This window comes from Prionailurus bengalensis, chromosome C1 (assembly GCF_016509475.1).
Source record: "Prionailurus bengalensis isolate Pbe53 chromosome C1, Fcat_Pben_1.1_paternal_pri, whole genome shotgun sequence".
Classification (NCBI taxonomy): Eukaryota; Metazoa; Chordata; class Mammalia; order Carnivora; family Felidae; genus Prionailurus; species Prionailurus bengalensis.
Window position 1 is genome coordinate 218,299,764 of NC_057345.1, and position 7,134 is coordinate 218,306,897.

Sequence of the window (7,134 nt, forward strand, 5' to 3'; positions counted from 1 at the left end):
TCTGCTCTAACCCCTCCAATGGCTTCTTGTATCCCTTGAAATAAAATCCAAAGTTCTTCCCCAAGCCTCCAAAGCCTTCCATGATCAAGTGCCTGGCTATTACCTCTACGACCCATTGTCTCACCCACCACTCTCCTCCTTGCCCGTTTGCTCCAGGCACAGTCGTCTTATTTCTGGTCCCTCTGCCTGGAATGTTCTTCCCCCACCTCTGCGCATTTCTTGCTTCCTCCTTCTTTCAGGGAGCTACCCACTTTCACCTTATCAGCAAGGTTGACCCTGAGCCTCCTCATCTAAAATAGCACCTGCCAGTCTACCCAGCCTTGTTTTCCTTCCAATCACTTGGTTGTCTGAATAACATCTGATGTTATATTGCATTCACTTACTGTTCTGTGTAATGTCACACCCCCTCGAATGCCAGCTACACCCCAAGACCAGAACAGTGTCTGACATAACGTATCCCCGTACATACTTGTGCGATCAGTGAGTTTGGTTTTCACCTTCCCTGAAATGCCCATTCATGCCCCTTCCCCTTTCATTCTAGCCATTGGTGTGGAGACAGATTAATGCACCTTGTCATGTTTCTGACAAGTATTTTTCCCGCTCATTCCTGATATTTTAATTGTTTTGTGATCTTTTTAATGAACAGGAGCTTCCGTTTTCTATGTAGACAGCTTTGCAATCCTTTCCTTGCATCCTGCCCCTCAGCACGTAATTATTTAGCTAATCCTCTTTCCTAGGTTTTGAAGGTTTCCTCTCATACACTGAATTCTGTAATCCATCTGTAACTGATACCTGGTTAACATGGGAGGTAAAGATCCCTTCTTTTTCCCCAATTAGCCGGTTTTAGCAAATCCCCAACATGCAATAATTCTTCATTTTCCACAAACTCACAGGCCTTCCTTTACCATAGGTTAAATCTTCATATATTCTACAGTCTATTGCTGAGTATGTAGTCTGTCGATTATATAATGGAATGGTTTTTGTTACGTTTATGTATTTATTTGGAGAGAGAGAGAGAGAGAGAGCGCAGAAGTGGGCGAGGGGCAGAGAGAAGGGGAGACAGAATCCCAAGCAGGCTCCATGCCATTCACGCAGGGCCCGATGTGGGGCTCGAACCCCCAAACTGTGTCATCATGACCTGAGCCGAGATCAAGGTTGGCTGCTTACCGCACGGTGCCACCCAGGCGGCCCAATTATATCATGTAATCTTATGAGCACTAACCCTGCAGCCAGCCTATGTGGGTGTAAATCCTGAACCTACCAATTGCTAGCTGTGTGAACTTGGAACCATACTTAACTGCTCTGTGGCATGGCTTTTGTCATCTGCAAAATGTGGGTGACAATAATACAAAGTGGCCACTTTGTAGGTCCCAAAGGCTAGCAAACACCAGCCATTTCATACGGTTAAACACAATACCTACCTCACAGGCTTGTCGCGGGGATTCAATTAATTGATGAAGGTCAAGTGCTCAGAAGAGAGCCCGTCGCCACGGACATTGGTTGTTTGCTCATATTAGAGCAAGTACCCCTCCTCGTTAGGATTCCCTCTAAAAATCCCCCAGCCACATTCATCTTTTTATTCTTCCAGATGTACGTTGAAATCATGTGCTCAGTTTCAGATAAGTCTTCTGGAACTCGGGGTGGGCTTGCATTGAGGTGATCAGTTCATTTGGGGAGCCCTGGCGGCTGTAAGACTCCTGTTCTCTCCAGCCATGGGCTGGTCTCCAGCTGACTCCAGTCTCTTCTGATGTTTCTGCACAGAGTTGAGGGGGAGCAGGGTGAAGCATCTGGGAACTCTCCCGCCTGGAGGGAGAGTCCGGGGGAGGGGGGGGTTCTGACCTCAGGGCTGGGGGGGGAGGGCGCAGAGGGGGTCATCTTACTAAATCATCATTCCAAGACCAAGGCACCCCTGCCAGAAAGAAATCATGCCAATGGGAAAATTTCCCGAAAGCATCATCAAATTCCTCCAGCCGAAACAGTGGCAGAACAGGGATGTTGGCCGGCTGCAGGCTTAATGTGCTGAATTGCTTGGAATACGAGGGCTCTGACGTCACCAAGGACTTGGCTAAATGTCTCCAAATTAGGTTGAAAACCCCTCCATTTACTTGGCTGTCAGGCGGCTGCAGCAGAGTAATGTGGGTGGAAGGACCATTGTCTTTAGTAGTAGTTATTAGTATTGTTAGTATTCACTCATTTTGAGAAAGCTCCCCAAAGGCCCAAGTGGCTCGGTGGAGAGCAGGGCCAGCACAGCCCCCAGAGCTCAGGGCTTCCCAGGCAGACCACCACGGAGGCCTTCATGTCCCCGAGACCCACGGAGGGCATGGCAGTCCTCAACGCAAGGCAGAGGGATGCCGAACCAAGCAAGTGCCGTCCCAACCTTTGCAGAGAGGGAGGTGTCTCTGAAGAGAGAGAGAGAGAGAGAGAGACCATCCATGAAGGGGGCTCCTTGCCAGCTCTAAGCGTGGGTGCCCTGCCAGCTGTGTTTCCACAGTAGCCACCCCAGCGGCTCAGCTCAAGTGGGTGACATTGTAGGCCCTGGGGGCCCAGTCACTCCTCCACAGACCCCTGCGGAGCTGGGAGAGGTGTTCGTGAATGTCCACTCATCCGTGGCCTCCGCCCAGGCGCCCTCACCCTGCGTACCTTTCTTGCCCGTGCTGGAGGGGAAGAGGGCCTTGCCATGAGCCTCGGGGCGCACTGGGCTCCCCGTGCCGGAAGTGGCTGTCTTGCCTGGACTCTGAGTGCCCAAGGGTGTGTATGGCCCCCAGGGGCCTGTTGGGTCCCCCATGCCTAGCACAGTGCCAACAGACCCATTCTCAACTGGCGGCTGTTCCCATCTCCTCGAGGGCTCTTCTGTCGCGTGTACGTCTGGCATTCGTGGGACAGTCCCGTACCACAAGGACCGTGGTCCCACCAAGGCCAGTCTGGGTGGAGGCGCTCTGCAAACAGGTGGTGCTGGGGTCCGCAGAGGGCAGCCTGCAGAGGCGCTCTTAGGAGCCCAGGGCGTTGCTACAGTCTCTCCTCTTGTCCCCGGGGAGGCCTCCACTCCACTGCACAACTGCCTTCTGGAGGGAGAGAATAATTAGGGGGAAGAATGGAAATCTCCCGACTTTACAAATGTGGCTTTGCAAAATGAGGCAGGAAGACAGATCTGTCCTCACTATTATTCATTAAGGCAAGTCCTTTATAAATCCCAAATTAACAATTTCTCACTTAAAGATGGGCGATTATCATTCTTTTCTGGCCATTTATAGCTTTCAAAATGCCAAAATAGGGAAATTATTGGGGAGAAAATTCCAGCCATGGTCATGGAAAATGGGGATCCGCTTCAAAACTATTGATAAACATTTGAAACAGGATCAATACTCTGAAGTCTAACAGCAATAATCACATGGCCTGTATGTGGCATGGCTGTCTCGGCAAGTTCCAAACGACCCCACGGGGGTCAACAGTCTGGACGGCACGGAGCCCCCACGTTACTGGAAAACCCAGGGATTCGCGTAGCCGGGTTTCACACAACTCGGAGATCCTTTGGCCAAGGACGGTCGCACCACCACATTTACAGTCTTCTCAGTTTTGCAATGTTCCTACCGGCTTCTAAATAATCCCACCAGACACCTCTGGAGGGAGATGGTGTCTGTGCAAAGGAGTCACCGCACATCTTAGGAATGATGAAGGCCTTTCCGAAATGAGACTTCATGTCATTTGTCATGATTTACGCATCCACGGAGCCCCTGCCTGCTGGCGTCTCGCTGAAAACCAAGAACAGACAGAGCAGGACTCCCGCGTCTAGCCACAGTCAGCCCCGCGGGCTGCCAACTCTGGGCCCGGGGTAGCACCAGACGTGTTGAGGTGGTCTTCGAGGGCTAAGGAGGGGTCATCTTACTGACTGAGTCCCAGGCGGTCTGAGTCCGAAGCTGTGCACCCCGCCAGAAGTGGGCTCTCCCATGGCCCTGACGTCACCGTGCACCTCACCTGTGTTACGTCATTAACCTCCCCAGAAGACATCTTGAAGGCTGCACCCTGAGTGGGTCATCGGGTGAGGAAACAAAGGTTCAGATGGGTGGACTGGTTTGGTCCAGTTTAGCTCAGGGGAGTCTCTACCAAGATCTGACCGCTCTTCCCGTGCCAAGTTCAAAGAGAGATGCTGGCTTCTGTTAAGAAAAAGGGAAACTTGAAACAGGACCAAGCACCCCCAGCCCCCACCACACCACCCAAACGCTTTCCCTCCCCTGGCCTCCACCTCCGGCCCTCTCCCCAGCAGACCGGTGGCTCCGCCCCTGACACGGGGGCCGGTGGTGGTGTCCTCAGCACCCAAGGCTTGTGGAGAGAGAGAGATCGGGGTTTGGAGTGATCCAGGACAGAACCCGCTGCCAGCTCCACCTTGCTTGAGGCCCCTTTCTCGCGGGGTGTAGCTACTACCTCTGCAGACAGGGGGCCCCACCCCTGCCTCCCCAGCGGCTGCGAATTGAGAGCCCGCAGGGAAAGCGCTGAGTACAGAGTCCCCGCCGTTGCTTCTAGGCCCCAGCTAGCTACCTGGCTGGCGCGGCCAACGAGGTGTTCTGGAAGCTTCGACACAGAACCACCAGCTCGGTTTCAGACGGTCCGGGCTACACCGACCCCTGCCCGCAGGGAGGCGAGTCCAAGGCCTGGTGGGGTCACCTCCCCTCCTCCCACTCCCCCTACCCCCCACCCCCACCCGGCGCGCTCCCAAACCCCTTGTCTCCTTCCATGGTGTGGCCGGGCTCGGCTTTTGTCATTCAGAGCCAGGGCCGCGCTCCCACCCTGGGGTCAGGCGGCCACTTCCAAACCCCCAAAGCGCTCAGCTCGCTGCAGGGTCGCCACACCAGGTGCTCAGGCCGCAGTCGGGCTGGGGGCGGGGACAGAGGGAACGCGCGGGGGATCTGAGTGACCAGAGCCCCGGCCGGGGGTGGGGGTGGGGGCGAGGGTGGGGGAGGGCGGCTTAATGGGATCAGGTTGGTGTAATCCCATTTCAGCCTTTGTCCTTCTGACGGCCGCGGAGACCGAGCTGGGGGGCCGGGCCCTTTAAGAAGACGCGCGGCCACACCAGAGACAGACCAGCACGACAAAGGCCCCGAGGGATCCAGTGGCGGGAAATCAGGAGATGAAGGCGGGTGGAGGAGGGAGGGTGGGCGCCCAGCGTGACGTCGCCTCCAAAGCTGGGCCCTGCCTCAGGCATTAGCCTGGACCCCAGGCCGCTCTCTCTGGCCTTGGGCGCGCCTTTGGGCAGGGCCCCCGACTGCGGGCGCAGGACCCGGGGTCGTTACCCCAGCCAGGCCGCGCGGGCTCGTGAATCGCACGCGGGATGGGCGGCCGCGCCCACCGATGGCCTCCCTGCCCCCTTCGGGCTCTGAGCTGCGGGGCCGCCGGGGGGTGGGGTGCGGGTTCGACCCCACCTGCTCCTCTGTCCCTTGAGGCCCCAGGGGCGCACGTTGGTTCGGGCAGGACAGACCCTCCTCGCGCCCTGATGGCCTCTCCCTGAGCTGCCCGGGCCTCAGCTTTCCCCTCCCTAGCCCAGCGCGTCGCCAGCTCCGGGGCTGACACGCGGAGTCCTCGGGGCCTGTTGCAGGCAGAGCGCAGAGGGTGGGCCTGCGCGCGGCGGTGGGAGAGGGTAGGCCAGGGCGCGAACACTGGTGCCGCGGCTTCCCGCGGGGGAGGTGGGGGTGTTCGTGGTAAGCCGCAGAGGGGGTCATCCCAGAGACCAGAGTGGGCGTGGGGGGTGCGCCCGCACGATGGAGGTCGGGGGTGTGTGGGGAGATCTCAGAGGCCAAACGGGGCGAGGGGACACGGACCACGGGGTGGGGGGTGGGGGCCGGAGATCAGACTCTGGGCCTCCGCGCAGCGGAGAAGAAACAGGGTGGGGCACAGAGGCGCAGGCCCCTCGACGGGGCGTCCGGCGGTCCACGAGTCGGGGGAGCCCCGAGGCGCAGACCCGAGTGCGCAGTGGGCGCTCGACTTCGAATGGCACCCGGAACGGCATCTTGGGTTGCTCCAGTGGGGTGGGACTCTGGAACTCCTGAGCCCGGGATCTGGGAAAACCGAGAAACTCGGCGGGGCCGGGCTAGATGGAGCCGGTTAAGCGCACAGCTGCAAAGACGCTACCACTGCACGCCCACACCCACCCGTGCGCACACATCACACCCGTGCTCGCCGTAGAGCCCACCGCGTGGGGAGGGGGAGGCGCTCGCAGGGACCTTGGGGTCCGAGCTAGAAGGCTCAGCGCCCTCGGGGCAGTACCACTCGCTGGCCGGAGGGGCTGCGATTGAGGGGCAGCCTCGCTCGGTCTGGGGGCAGGGGTTCCTGAGACCCAACTTGGGCGTTGACCGTGGCGCTCTCGCCCCACCGGCGCGGGCCTCGCCGGGCATCCATGGCTGCGGGCCTGTCCCCTCCTCCGGGCGCGGAGCTGGCGGGGCGCGCCCCGGGTCAAGTGCACCGCCCACCCCGCGCTCCCCCCTCCCCCCGTGCCACCAGGCTGGGCCGCAGCGCCGGCAGGACACTCTAGGCCCAGTCACCCCAGTCCTCGGCCAGTCGGGAGCACGCGCTCCCTGACCTTTCCCCCAAAGCCACGGAGGGTGGAAGTCAGCTTAGGTCTCTCACTTCTGAACTATTCAAATAGGCAATCAATTTTTATGATGTAATTTATAATTTATGCAGGCTGTCTTCATACATATGGTGTTGCTTTTGTGTGTCGGGGTTTAGGTGCTTTATTACTCTGACGGTGTGATTTGCATTCATGTTTGGTTACTAAGATCATATTTCTCCTGTTTACACCATAAGGGCCCAAAATGAAGATGGATGCCTCCTCCCTTCGCCTGGGGCCGCTCCCGGTACACCCCAGACCGCAGCTCCCCCCTAGACCCCCAGAGCCCCGCTACCCAAGGGCCCCGGTGCGGCCGAGCTTAGGGGGAAAGAGGCCCTGACTGCCGGGGCCTTCCAGGAAACCCCGGGACTCCAGAGGGTCCAAGCAGGCCGCCTGCTCAGACTGCGTGCGCTTGAGCAGAGTCCTGGGGTCTCCGGGGACAGAAACAGAGGCCTGTGTAAGGGAGCCTCCTTCCCAGGGAGGCCGTGGCTGGGCGCGGGCAGGCCACTCAGCTGCGTTGTCACTCGAGTTCCCCA